The sequence below is a fragment of the Chrysochloris asiatica genome, unplaced genomic scaffold, assembly GCF_000296735.1.
Source record: "Chrysochloris asiatica unplaced genomic scaffold, ChrAsi1.0 scaffold00040, whole genome shotgun sequence".
Lineage (NCBI taxonomy): Eukaryota > Metazoa > Chordata > Mammalia > Afrosoricida > Chrysochloridae > Chrysochloris > Chrysochloris asiatica.
The window spans coordinates 20,337,488-20,352,658 of record NW_006408558.1 but is presented as its reverse complement, the minus strand read 5'-3'; positions in this window follow the sequence as shown (position 1 = coordinate 20,352,658).

Here is a 15,171-nt window from a genome sequence, read left to right as displayed (position 1 = left end):
CACCTTCCTTCCTTCATATCCATCCCTCCACCCACCCACCCACCTATCCATCTTATATACATACATCTATCTATTCACTCATGAATCCACCCACTCATCTATTCATTTATTCACTTCTTATACGTGGAAGCATCGTCCATTCATTTAGCTCTATGCCAAATCTATGTGGGACACAGGGGAAGAAAAGGTGCCCAGGAACTAAAGAGAGAAAGATAGACTTTGAGTTCAACCAAGTCCTATAGTCAAAGACTAGCATGCTGTCAGTGAGGGAAATGAGGAATTCTGTCTAGGGGACATTTGAGAGGCTCTTCCAAAGACGAGAAGGCATTCAGAACATAGAGCAGGAAAGGAGCTGGCATGTGTTGAGGACCTAGCATGGGCAAAGGTGGAAAGGGAAAGAGACCCCAAGGAACCTCCTAGTACTAAACCTCTTTGAGATCTCATTACTGAGCGCTGGGCAGGGCTGAGAAGGTCCTCAGGATTCCTCCCACCTGCCATGGCCATCCGCTTTGGAACACTGTCCAGCCAGGCTGCAATCCATTGACTGACTTGAAAATATCTGAAGAATTGGACTGTGTTGGACCACATGACTGTGTGATTTCACAGGCTGCCCACTTTCTGCTCACAACCCCATTTTGCTGGCATCCCCTGTATGACCCCGTGCCAATCTCCTGGTTGGAGGGTAAGCATGGGAGGACTGGGGGTGGGGGTGGGGCTTGACTTCAGGGAGAGGCATCAGGAAGCTGCACTTCTTGGCTTGGTGACTATCAGTACCCAGAACATGACCTTGGATCTTATCAGAAGTCCATCAGTGCTGGGGCTGGGGCTGGGGTGGGAGGGGAGTGGACAGCATATGCCACTCTGAGACCAGGAGATGATAGTCTCCAGCAGGCAGTCGGAGAAGCCAAGGTCAGCGGATAAGCTGAGGAAGAGACATGGGGGCAACACCAGGAGGGAGAAGCCCCACCCAGTGCTGGAAGGATTTAGCTCCTGGACAAGTGAAGTCACAGCCATGACTCCTGGACCAGAGGTGGTCACAGCTGAGTGGGCACCCTAAACGTAAGCACAGCTTATCCAAGTTGTGTGGAGTCTACAGTGCTGGAGGCCCCAGACTCAAGTGTGATCCATTTCCTTCCCCATCTCTTGTGGGTGAGGTGGTGGCAGCGGTGTGCTTTCCTTGAACACTGAAAGTGGGGATGAAATTTACCTAAGATCTCTCTAAAAAGGGTGTGATCACCTTTCCAACTTCTTCCCTCCCTGAAGCACACAAAGCAGGAAAGGAGCTAGCATCTGTGTAGAAGACCTAGCACCGCAAAGGTGGAAGGGAGAGAGGCCCCAAGGGACCTCAAGTACTGAACCTCTTCAAGATCGCCGACTCCGGTGGTGCTTCAGTGCCTACAGGACCACCAGCTGCCTGCTGCCACTTCCTTTCCACTGTCCCTCACCACCCTTCTTGCAAACCCTCTCAACTCTTTTGGGTTGCAGTCACCTGGCTGTGTCTGCCTCCTCTGTGCCTGTACTGCCCTGCACTGGGATGTACCTGGAGTCACATGACCTCTCGGATCCTGCTTTTACATTTATGATCACAAACCTCAAGCAGGCGCTCAGTGTGGCTGGGCACTACTACTCTTTCTCTGGCCCACGCACTCTCCCAGGGTCCTAGACAAGTATTTCAGACCCTCTTGTCTCCTCTCAAATGCAGTCCTGGTGGCACAGTGGGTTAAGTGTTGGGCTACTAACCACAAAACAAACAGTTCAAACTCACCAGTCAATCCATGGGAGAAAGATGAGGTTGTCTGCTCCTGTAAAACATCTGCAGCGTTGGAACCCCCTAAGGAGCAGTTCTACGCTCTCCTAGAGTTGAATTTGATGCCACGGCCATGGTTTTGGCATTTCTCTCTCCTCAGGGAGCCCTGGTGGCAGTGGTTAAGCGCTTGGCTGCTAACTGAAAGATTAGTAGTTCAAATCCACCAGCCATTCCATGAGAGAAAGATCTGGCAATCGGTTCCAGTAAAGATTTCATCCTTAAAAACCCTCTGAAGCAATTCTACTATCCTGTTAGGGTCCCTGAGTCGGAATTAACTGACAACAGTGCTTCCCATTTTGATGAGAAAAACTACTCAAGCAACCAGCCCCTGGCCCTTCTCCATTAACTGTGGGTGAACTGCCATGGCCCACCTACACCCTGTGCACTGAAGCCCAGCCTTTCAACTACTAAAGGACAGGGCTCTGACGAGTCTTCCCGGCTCTCTCCTACTCCATTTCCACCTGCTTACAAGCACCCATGAAACAGCTCTGGTAGTACAGTGGATTATGAGCTGGGTTGCTAACCACAGAGTTAGCAGTTCAAATCTACTGTCACTCCACAGAAGAAAGATGAGGCTCTCTGCTTCCTTAAAGATTTCCAGCCTCAGAAACCCTGCACGGGTTAGTATGAGTCGGAACCAACGTGATGGCAGACAACCACCCCCGCTGTAAACTCCTGTTAGTTTCTCCCATCTTGAAAACACTGTCTTAATCCCACTTGCTCTTCCACTTGGTTTTTAGTAATTTGGAGGAAAATTAACCTTTTCAAGAGCAGGTAGTGGCATGGTGGGGACTGCTGGGGGACCAGGTACAAACTGGCTTCTACTTGGCCCCTGAAACCAGGTCTGAATTGGGCACGTCCACTGGACATGAAATGGTCATCGGCCAGCATCAGTACCATGGGGAGACAGCCAGATGACAGAGGTGTCAGGAGACCTCTCTGGTAACCCCATTTTGACTAGCAGTTCGGGGGGAATGCATGTGAAATTAAAAGACTTTGTGCTTTGTGGCTCACACCGCCTTCAGCTTGGCTGCCATTTAGTTCAATCAAACTCAGGACAGCAGGACAGGAGACTTCGTGGCACAGTGTTTAAATGCTCAGCTGCTAGCCACAAAGTCAGTGGTTCAAAGCCACCAGCTGCTCCAAGAGAGAACGATGTGGTAGACTGCTTCCATAAAGATTATAGCCTTGGAAACTATGAGGCATTCAGCTTTGTCCTATAGGGTCATGAAGTCGGAATCAACAGCAGTGGGCTTGGTTTGGGCTATAGGACCATGGCCAAGATGTTTTGGGGACATCAGTAAGCACTTCTGTGGTTTGGAAGTATTTGGGGAGGGGAGTCTGTAACAGACTTGACTCCTGAAGCCAAATGGTACTAATGTAACCACACTAGCATTTCCAGGTTGAGGTGCTGGGGGTGGAAGAAAACAGGCTCAAACAGGGCCAGGCTGCTGCCTGTATCTTGCTGATTTGTTGTTTAGCTGATGTGGAGTCTGGCTCCCCCTAGGAGCTAAGCAGAACTGTGCTGTGTAGGGCTCCCAAGGCTATGAAGCTTTGAAAGCACACCGCTTCTAAGCCACTGCTGGCTGGGTTCAAAGCATCAACCTTTCGTATTTTGTGCACTTCTGTATTGACAAAGTCCCAGTTTATCACAAGACAGTAAATTCTACTCTAACACATGGGGTGTTGCAATGAGTTGGCCTTGATGATAATGGCTTTACTGTTGTTGTTTGAAAGGTTATGGGGTAGTCCCCAGTAGTGCAGATGGTAAACATGTTCAGCTAAAGGTTGAAGGTTTAAGCCCACCTAGAAGCCTTGTGGTAGTTAAGGCTTTGTGTCAACTTGACTGGCCAGGATTCTCAGTGGTTTACTAGTTAAGACAGAGTGATCCCCCATGAGGAGATCTAATAGAATGTCATCCTCACCTTGATGAGATCTGCCAGAAGCAGCCAATCAATTGACGGGATGTTTCCTCACGGGTGTGGCCTGCTTCCAATATGTTAGACATACAGGCAAAGCTTGCTTGCTTTCTGCTGTCTGGATCCGCACCTGGCTCATCACCTGACCTCCGGTTCTTTGGACTTGAGCCAGTGGCCTGCTCTATTGCCTGACAATCCTGGGCGTTGTAAACACTTGTCACCTTATCCAACTGCCTGCCTTCTCACCTGCAGATCTTGGTTCATCTGATCCATGGACTTGCCCACCTCTACAACTGTGTGAGCCATTTCCTTGATATAAACTTCTCTTTTATATATAAATCCAGGTGTGGAGCTGTAGAATAAGCACTGGACTGCTAACTGCAATGTCTGCAGTTCAAACCCACCGGCTGCTCTTTGGAAACGCTATACAAGTTACTCTAAGTCAAAACTGACTCCACGGCATTTAACAACATAAACTTCACTGGTTTGCTTCTGTAAAAAAGGGTTATTGACTCCTGAAACAGCAGCCAATGAAAACCGTATGGAGCATAGTTTTACTCTCATACACATGTGGCTGCTACATGAGGTCTCCAGAAAGTTCATGGAAAATGCATCTGTGAAAAAACTATGCACGGGTTCCAACATTTTTTTTTTTTTTTGCAACAAAATAAACTCGTACTAACATATCTGAACAGGATCTAGTCTGAGGTAGTAAGAAGACATGAGTCTGAGCAACATGAATTCTAAAACTGAAGCAAGAACAAACATCGAATGTAAAGTGAAGGTTAAGGTTAAGGTGGAAGAATGATGAAATTATTGATGCTTCATCAAAGTTGATGGAGACAATACCCGATAGAAACCAGTGATTTACAAATGGGTAAGTTTAAGATGGGGCAAGATGATGTTGAAGATGAAGTCTGCAGCAATAGACAATCAACATCAATTTGCAAGGGAAAAGTTAATCTTGTTCATGCCCTAATTGAAGAGGACCAACCGGAACAAGAGAAACAACAGTCAACACTACAGACATCTCAATTGGTACAATGTAACCATTCTGGAGTCCTGGTGTGGCGCTGTGGGTTAATGCACCAGACTGCAAAGCTGTTTGAACTGCAAGGTCGGCGGTTCAAGCTCACCAGCTGCTCCTCAGGAAACCCTATACAGGGTTGCTATGGGTCAGAACTGACTCGACAGCACTTAACAACAAAACACCATTCTAACTAAAAAATGAAAGTTGAGCTAACTTTCAGCTCAATGGGTGCCAAAACAGTTGCACCCAAATCAGCTGTAGACAAAAGCAGAGTTTTCAAATGGAAATTTAAAACAAACTGGATCAAAATCCTAAAGCATTTCTTTGAAGACATATAACAGATTGAAACATGGCTTTACTAGTATGATCCTGAATATACAGCCCAAAGCAATAGCTACCAGAAGGTGAAAGTGGGCCAGTCCAAGCAAAAGTGGAGTTGTCATGGCAACAGTTTTTGGGATATTCAAGGCTGGAGAAGGAAATCATGTTTGGTAAGGTGGAGGGTCAGAGAAAAAGAGGAAGACCCCCAGCGAGATGGATTGGCCAAGTGGCAGCATCAATGAATGGGCTCAAGTGTGGCAACAATAGGGAGGTTGGCCCAGGATCGGGAAGTGTTTCATTCTGCTGTGCCTAAGTTCACGCTATGAGTTGGCACCGACTCGATGGCACCTAACAACAACAACAAGGCATTTTGCTTGTTGACTTTCTGGAGAGACAAAGACCGATAACATCTGTTTGTTCTGAGAGTGTTTTTGAGAAAGTTAACCAAAGTGTTCGCAGGAAAACTTCACCAGAAAACCCTCCCCACCAATCAATGCTCCTCATTCCTCTCCTCAAACAAGGGATATTTTTTGGTAGTTTCAATGGGACATCATTAGGCATATGCCTTACATTCCTGATTTGGCTCCTTCTGACTTCTTTTTGTTTTATAATCTAAAAAAAAAAAAATCTTTAAAGGGCACCCATTTTTCTTTAGCTAATAAAGTAAAAAAGACTACAATGACATGGTAAGTTTCTAGGCCCCTCTGTTCTTTAGGGATGGAAATGGCTGGTGAAAGTGTCAAAAAACTTATAAAAGTGTCTTGATCTTCTTGTTGGAGGTTTTGTTGAAAATAAACTTTATAGCTCTGGTAGCGTAGTTATAGCTCTGGTAGCGTAGTGGTTACGAATCGGGCTGCGAACCTTAAGGTCAGCGGTTCGAAACTACCAGCCGCTCCGCGGGAGAAAGATGAGGCTTTCTACTCCCGTAAAGATTTACACCCTCGGAAACCCTGTACAGGGTCGCTATGGGTCGGACCCGACTCGATGGCATTTAACAACAACAACAACAACCAACAACAACAACAACCCAATTGTTTTTTTTAAAAGGCTATTGCTGCTGTTGTTAAATGCCATTGAGTCAGTTCCAACTCATATTGACCCTGTATAGGGTTTGTGAGGAGCGGCTGGTGGGTTTGAACTGCCGACCTTCGGGTTTACAGTCCAGTGCCGATCCATAGTACCACACCAGAAGTCTTTAAAGGCTGTAGGGTTTTTTAAAAAATTGCCCCATAGGATGTTAACTAAAATTTCAATCCTAGTTAGCAATCTTAATTCAAGATTTTCCCCCATTGACTACAGGTCAGTTTCTCTTATCTTCCTTTCTTAGTGGCTTTGTCATCTTGCTGGCTCCCTCACCGATGAGATAAAGAATCCCCTGAAGCAAGATCACCATTTGCAGGGGACTGTGGCCTGCAGTGAGGGAGAATTGCTCAAGGTTCCAAGGTGAGTAGCGGCTTTTCCCACACCTTCCTAGTCTCTTCTTGTCCTTTAGAATAGGGCCAGCTGCCTGTGATCCTCTGGGGAGCTGCTCCTGTGCTTAGCCTATCAGGAGACTCCGCCCTGGGAAGTTCCTCTCACAGGTGACACAACCTTGGGTGTGGGGGGGCGGGGGGCGGTCAGGGATCAGGGTAGTGGGACAAGAGGCTCAGGGCAAGGTAGACCAGGAGGTAGGGTGCCCAGGAACCAAATTCAGTTTGGAGCTGTAGTCTCCTGCTCCCCGGCGACTGTGGGCACACAGACACTTGGTGGAGTCACTCAGCAGCTGAGTTTATTGCAGGGAACTGGAGAGGAGCTGCTGCTCTGGCCAGGGCTGACTGGGGCTTCTGTGATCGCAGCGAGGGTTGGGCAGCAGAACCACCATTGTGGTCTCCTGGGAATAGGACCCCTCCTGCAGGCGGGCAGAGCTCTGTCAGAGCCACTGGCTGCCCTGGCCCCGCCCTCACCTCTGGGGGCCACCTCACACCTGCAACAGCGCCACCTCCTGGTCGACCTGGGCCTCCCTCTGGTGGGCCTGGGCCTCATCCTGGAGGGCGGCTTCTTCCTCCAGCTTCAGGATCTTATACAGTGAGTTGGGCTGGAAAAAAGCATTGTATGGGGTCAGAGGTGGGGAGCAGATCCCGTAAAGATGCCTGACACCCCTCTAGCACCCAGCTGGGTGGCGAGGCAGGGTCTAGGATGGCAGTTCTCACCAGGTTTTGCAGTTTCTCCTTCAGTGACAGGTTGTCCACTTGGGTCATGCTCAGTGACTCCCAAAGCCTAAGGTTGAAAGGGAGGCTCTCAGTCCCTAGGGCTTGTCCCAGGAGCCCCAACACACACTTTAGGAGGGCGCATCACCTGCCACAGCCAACTGGGGCAGTGGTCTACTAAAAACCCAGTTTCTTCATCCTGACAAAGTTGTCAGATGAGGAGGCAATTATAACGGGATGGGGGATCCCAGATACTAAATAAAGGTGCCTTTTCTTTTATTTAGCAAGCGGCTTCATCATGCATGCCAGGCTAGAAATCCTGAGGCCACCCCCTGGGAAGGGAAGCACAGGGTTAGTCACCCTGCGGGCTGAGGATTCTGTGTGGTTCCAGGCTGGTGACAGGCCTGAGTACACTGACTGGGTCATCTGGGTAGAACTGGAAGTGCTGACCACTCAGGTAAGGGTCATGAGAGCCAGTAGGTTATCCTACGGGAATGATCTCACCTCTGGCCTCATAGGGCATTATTACTACCGGGGCAAGCAGCCCTGAAATTATACTGACCCCAGTGCCAGAGTCTGGCCTCTGTGCTTGGACAGAGTGGGGGTCCCTCATGGACAGTTACCAGGCTAATGTGCTGTGAGCATGCAATCAACTAATGCAAAAGAGCAGTGGCAGTGGCCCCCACCCACACGGAGGACGTTGGCACTCGGAGATAAAAGACCTGTCCCCCCCGCCAGTGAGGAGGCCATCCTGGGGCAAGAGCCAGGAGGGGCTGAGTGAGGGAGAGTAAGGTGCAAACCAGGGCTGGTGAGCCCCAGGCTCCGCACAAAAACCTGGCCTCACGGGGGGAGCCCTCACCCTGCTGTGTCCCCCCTCCCCCAGCCTGACTTACCTCATACAGTCTCTCCTCAAATGCCTCATCTCCTTAGAGGTCCGCTGGGGGCCCCAGTCGTCCTCATCTAGGAATGGGCACTCCTGAATCTTTGAGTTTCTGGGGCCATCAGGCAGTGAGGGTTGGACTGGAGGGTCCATAATCTTTGATTCCCTTGGCACTGCACAGTTAGTCCTGGTCCAGGTTTGAATGGTGGGGGTAGGAGGGGTCAGCCCCCTGTGTGCCCCCCACCATACACACTGGCCCACACTCCCACACGCTCACTCTTCTGGGTCTTTGGACTGAGTGGGCTCCGATGTGTTCAGGAGCGTAAATAGGAACTTGACAATGGGCTCTGATTGTTGGTCCAGCTTTGGCTCCAAGGAAGGCAGCTTTGGTAGGGAAGGCACAGTGGTGGGTGATGGGCACAGGCTGGTCTTCCTGCTCATCTCTCTGCATGTCAGGCCCCACCCTCAGTCCCCCAACCCTTGAAGGAAAGCCATGGTCAGGAATTGTCTAGGAGCCCCTCCTGCCCTGGAATTACCCCTGCCCTCTCTTCCAAGTTGGACCCAGACTTCCCTCAGCTGGAAGATCCAGCAAGACAGTGGGGTAACATGGCAGGAGTTCAAGGTTTGATAATTCCTCCATCCCCCGCCCTTCCTGCCTCTGCCTTCAACCTTGGGAGGCCTGGTGCTTCCTGTCACCTCCTCGTGCGGCTCCTTAGAGACCTGAGGGACTTCAGGCTTCTGCTCCACAACAGGCTTCGCCACTGACTCCGCCAGAGGCCAGGAGAGGACTCTCTGTCTGCCCCTGGGTGGCTGAGGGGAGGACAGAAGCCTGGGTAGATGAGGCATAGCCTAACCCTGGCCTGCCTGCCTTGTCAGCCATGTTCCCAGCCACAGAGCCAGCAGCCCCAATAAGCCAGAGCCCCCTTAGTTTTGGTTGCCAGATTTAGTAAATCAAATAAAATACAAGATGTCCAGTTCAATTTCAATAGCAGATGAATAACGAGTCATGTTTTAGTATAAATACATCCCATGCCATACTGAAGACATACTAAAATGATCGTTCATCTGAAATTCAAATTTAATCACGTGTTCCATACTTTATCAAAGGTCCCTGGGTGGTCCAAATGGTTTGCACTTGATTGCTAGCGGAAAGGTGGGCAAGTTGAGCCCACCTGCACAGAAGAAAACCAATACCTTGTAAACCTTGGGACAGCCCCACTCTGCCCAGTAGGACACTGTGAGGTGGAATCTACTTGACATAAAGGGTTTGTTTTGTTTTTTTTTTTTTAAAAGGTAGCATTGGAAGAAAGGAGAGAAGCAACTAATGCCTGCACATGTTGTTATGTAGTTGTTGTTGTTAAGCGCCGAGCAGATTCCAACTCAGAGTGACCCAGGGTTTCCGAGGCTGTACGTCTTTGTGAGAGCAAAACCTTACTTTTCTGCCATGGAGCAGCAGGTGGGCTTGAACTGCCAACTGTATGGTTTGCAGTCTAGTGCTTATCCTACAGAGTCACCATGCTCCCTGATAAGTATCCAAACTGTGTGTGAATCACATCACAAAAGTGAGAGGTTACCAAATAAAACCGAAAAGATTTTTACTATAAATGTGTCCCCAGTATTGCATGGACATATTGATACTAGACAATCATCTGTTGTCCATCTGATTTGGAGCAGGGTTATACAAAGAAATCCTTGCTTATCTGAAATTCAAATTGAACTAAGTGTCCTCTATTTTCACTTGCTGAGTCTGACCATCCTTAACACCAAGTCCTCATACTGGTGCTCATCAGGGCAAACTGGGAGGTATGAACAGGTTTCCTGGTTCCCAGTGAGTACGTAAGGAAGATGCCTGGGGATATATACTGCATTTTTATGCAAACAATGCACATTATAAAGTTTTTGTACCAACTGCACCGTCCCCCAACTTAATGTTAATTTTTATACAAGTTGCTATTGAAAAATTTAGCATATTCTACTTAAAAATACCTGAGTTGAAAGGAGAGGGAGTGGCAAAAAAAGAAAATGTAGCATGTTTGTTATCTGGGTAAAAATACCACTCATATAAGAATTTGACTCTGGTAGCGTAGTGGTTACGAATTGGGCTGCGAACCATAAGGTCAGCAGTTCGAAACTACCAGCTGCTCCGCGGGAGAAAGATGAGGCTTTCTACTCCCGTAAGGATTTACACCCTCGGAAACCCTGTACAGGGTCGCTATGGGTCGGAACCGACTCGACGGCACTTAACAACAACAACAACAAGTTACAATTAAGTAGGAAGTCGAAGGCTATTGGTTCCTGGGTTTCTCCCTCTGCCCAGGATCCAGGATTCAGTTCTGTCTGAGGAACTGTCACTGTGCCCAAGCTCCTCCCTAGAGGACACCTGAGGCTCTCTGGGTGCTATCCCTTCCCTCAAGATCCAAATCTCCCAAGATCCAACTGGCCAAGCACAGGCAGGTGCTGAATTCAGAAGTGGAGAGAAGACAGCCCAGAACAGAACATCAGTGGACCCAGGTCCAAGGCTTGTCTGCCACTCCCAGGTGGGGCAATCCCAAGTGCTTAGGTTTAGCATCTTGAGTGAAGTGCGCAGTCACCCCCCACAAACAGTTACTGAGATCTGACTTTGTTCAAGGCCCTGTCCTGAATGTTGGGAGGAGACAAAACTCCGTTTGTAGGAGCTACTGTTGGATTGGCTGTGTTACCTCTAACCCCACTGGCCAGGAGTCAATTCTGACTAAGAGCGCCCTGTGGGGCAGAGGAGAAGTGTTCCTCAGGGTTTTTGAGGTTGTAAACCTTCGTGGAAGTGGACTGGCTCATCATTCGCCTGTGAAGTGGCTGATGGTTAGCAGCCCAACACTTAGCCCATTGCGCCACTGAGACTGTTGTTAAGTTCTTCTAATCGGTTCTGATTCACAGTGACCCTGTATACGGTTTCTGAGGAATGGTTAGTGGGCTTGAATCACCGACCTTGCAGTTCAAAGGGACTTTGCAGTACAGCGCCTGAACTCACAGCACCACACCAGAACTTCTATCCTGCTGTTGCTGAGTGCCGCTGAGTCGGTTCCGACCCATAGCGATCTTATAGGTTGTCTGAGGAGCGGTTGGTGAGCTTGAACTGCCGATCCTGTGGTTCAAACCTACTTGGCAGCCCAGCTCATTATCCCATAGTGCCACACCAGAACTCTATAAAACTATTCTTGTTGTTAAGTGCCATCAAGTCGGGATCTGACTCATAGTGACCCTGTACAGGGTTTCCAAGGAGCAGCTGGTGAGTTAGAACTGCCGGCTTTAATGGCCCACACTGATGTTGCAGTTCACTGCACTAACCGGCAACGCCACACCAGAATTCCCTAATACTATTGGCAATCGTTTATTAAACGTGTTCTCCCTGAAAATAAGAACTATTGTTCCCTGAGCACTTACTATGTACTAAGTTCATTACTTGTATGATTTCATTTCAATCAAAAGACCATGAGGTAAGTACTATGGTGAAAACTAAAACCAGAACGCAGCATGACTGCCTAGTTTTCCGGGTCTTGTAAGTTCTGCACCTTTGACCCAGTGCGGTGTCACTACTTTCTATTCCTCTTTGTCGTTTTTAAGTTCCCTTGAGTCCATTCCAACTAGTAGTGACACTGCATGGCATTTCCCAGGAGCAGCTGGTTAAGTTTGAACCGCTGACCTTGTGGCTCAAACTGACCTCGCAGTCCAGTGCTTATGCCACTGTAATACCAATTTTTTTCCCCCCTTCTGACAAGTTTCTGCCTTAAACAGGTTTCAGCGATCACAAGTTTTATTGTATGACTGTCTTCATTTTATAAGGAGCTCTGGTAGCGTAGTGGTTACAAATCGGGCTGTGAACCGCAAGGTCAGCAGTTCGAAACTACCAGCGGTTCTGCGGGAGAAAGATGAGGCGTTCTGCTCCCGTAAAGATTTACAGCCTCGGAAACCCTGTGCAGGGTCACTATGAGTCGGAACTGACTCCACAGCACTCAACAACAACATTTTATAGATAAGGAAACAGAAGCACAGAGAGGTTAATTAACCTGTCTGGAGTCATACAGCTAGTAACTGGCAGTACCAGAATTCAAACTGTTGGACTTGGACACCAGGCTCTTGTCAACTGTGTGACCCATGGGTAGGGGACAGGCAGAAAGGAAAGGCTGTGTAGAGGTGACACGTAGCCACTTACCTGAGCAGGGTTTACCTGGTGAGGCAAGGGCAGGGCAGAGCACTGGAGGTAGAGAGCAGGATCTTCAATGACTCGCAGGCGTGGATTTGGCCACAACTCGTGGGCCGTGCTGGTTCTGTGGAGTGTCAGACCAGAGTCGCAGGTCCCAGCCTTGTCCTGGAGTCCTCGTGGGCCCTGCTGAGGGAGTCAAGAGTCTTGGTTGCAAAACGCTGGCCAATCTGAGTTGTAAAATTGCTCCGGAGCCTGTTCCGACTCATGGCAACCCCGTGTGGTACAGAGAACTGCTCCAAAGGGTTTTCTTGACTCATCTCAATGGAAGTAGATCTGCAGGCTTCGTCTGCAGCACCGCTGAATGGCTTCAAACGGCCTTCAGGCAGCAGTCAAGAGTAAACCGTTTGTACCACATGGAGACCTTAATTTGAGCAAAAAAGGAATTTATTGGAAGAGCTGAGGAGTCACACAATGGTTAGCAGCAGACTCAAAGGACAGAAACTAGGAGTCCCTGGTGGCCAGAACATCAGAGCTGAGCCATGGGAGCAAACAGGAACAGTCTGCCATCTCCACAGTGGGTGACCAATGCCTGGTGCTGCCCTCTCGCTGAATCCTTGCTTGAGGTGGAGAATTTGGTTGGCTGAGCTGAGGCCAGGCAGAGGGAAAACTTGCTTGGCCTCTTCACTCCACAGTGGAAGTGGGATACTTGTAGGAGACTGTGACTCCGCACAGCCGAAAACCGATGACCATCTGTCATGCCTGGACAACAGGAAGTTGCCAGAGGACTTTGCACAGGGAATAACAGGACATTTTGATTCTGAGGAAATTCATTCTGGTTTTGGTCTCAATAGTTTAGAGACAAGAGAGGTTGGCAGGAAGGAAATCTGCTTGCAGTCACTGCAACTGTCCAGTGGTAAAGGGCAGCATCCACAGACCTTGGCTGTTAGAATCGGTTAGCCAGGGAGAGGGCAGAGCTGCCCTTGAGCCAGGTTCATGGCTTGTGACAGTAATAATGTTCATGGGATTACAGGAGGAGGTGAGCTGTTGACTTCAGTCATTTGAAAGGCAGTTCTAGACTCTGGTTTTGAAGCTCAGGAAAGGCTGATACATCACCAAGATGGCCCAGAGCTTGATGGTGTCCAGGGAGAGCAAGTCGGTTGGAAGAAGGGTCCAGGACTAAACCCAGGAGTTCTGATGTTTAGGGGAAGAAGTCCCAGAGAGGCAGTACCATGGCCCGAGGGAGGCTGACCAGAGCCCTGGCTGCAGAGGCCATGTGTCCATAGTGCTGGGAGCCAGAGGGAGGTCACTGGCCACCTCTGAGCAGTTCAAGGGATGACAGCAATGAATGACAGGAAACAGAAAACTTTACAACTGAGCTCTGGATGGAAGGAACTATGGTAGAACCTGAAACAGATGCTGGTCAAGACTTTTTTGGGGGACAATAAACAAAAACCTGTTTAGAACTTGCAGGAAAGAGAAGCAAGGTCTGAGGTGAGATGATTGGATCCAAAAACAAGAGAAAGGGTTGTTCTTCAAGAGAGGGAACCCTCTCTGGATAGAGGAAGAGGTAGTACTAGTAGGTAGGTTTGGGGAAGCTGCGGAAGAATGGAACTGAGGAGGAGGCAGAGGAAGCTTGGCTCGGATAGCCTGCCTCAAGTTGCATTTCATGTTCCAAGGCCTCAAATTCAAGCCCTCTGAATTTCCAGGGATAGAGCTGAGAACTGCATCTTTGAGAAGCACCCCAGCCTAACCCCCACATCCAGGCTGGGCAGCTGTGCGAGGCCTCTGGCGCCTCTAAAGGAACCTGAGGGGAGCGAGGCTGACTGGCGAGCAGTTGGTCCTTGGCATCTCCCTGGGCTGCTGGGAGACTTCCACAAGCCAGGGCCAGACACAGGTAGGTGTTGCTTCAGGGTGCTTTTCTCTGCAGTCCTGAGTGACCAGACAGAAAAACAGCCATAGGGAGCGAGGTGGGTTGACAGCCACTCTACAAAGGGACAAGCCTGGTAACAGCTCAGAAGTAGCTGGTTTCCTGGGCCGCCCGGCCTCGGCTCTGACCCAGTAAGACAAAGTCAACAAATGGGCAGAAACTCTTTAATCAAATTTGTTTCACGTTTTTTTAATCATGGTTTTACATTAAAAAAAAAAAAAGCTCCAACATTTCTGTAAGTCTCAGTTCTGTGGGGACAAAAGTCTGTGTGACATCAACTCCACGCAATCTACCCGCCAGGCAACACTACAGGACAAACGCATGTCCCGAGAGCTCTACCCACCAGTGAGGAGAAAGCTTCCAGAGAGAGTCTGGCTCAAAGGGCATTCTCAGGGGGCCCATGTGCAGGGTCTGAGGAAGCACAACATATCAAACATGCCCAGGGATTCACGGACCATGCAATGGCTATTCATCAGCACCTGCAGCCAGGTGTCCCAACCAAGCACTCATCAGCCCTCCCCACACCTCTCTCCCTTCTATTTCCATGAACTTATAAATGTCAAGTGTTACAGTGGCCTGGGCTGCGGCAGGATGCGACAGGTAAGGCGGCCGTTTACGAGTATTGAGAGAAGGGAGAAATCCCTGAGATGAGACCCTCTAACCAATTCCTGGCATTGCTCTCATTTGAAAGGTTAATAAGAAAACTAAGGGGTACAATTTCTATCAAGTTCTGCCCCTCTATGGGTATGTGAGAAAAGCTTCCATGAACTTTAAATGTTGATGGGACCAGGACCTTTCAACTAATCTTTTTCTTCTAGAGTAAACTCAGTGCTTATTGTAAGAAATGGGGCGACAGACAAAAGGGGTCCTCCTTGCCCAGTAGCAGCATTGGAAGGCTCTCACCCCAGCCCTGTAGTCTCA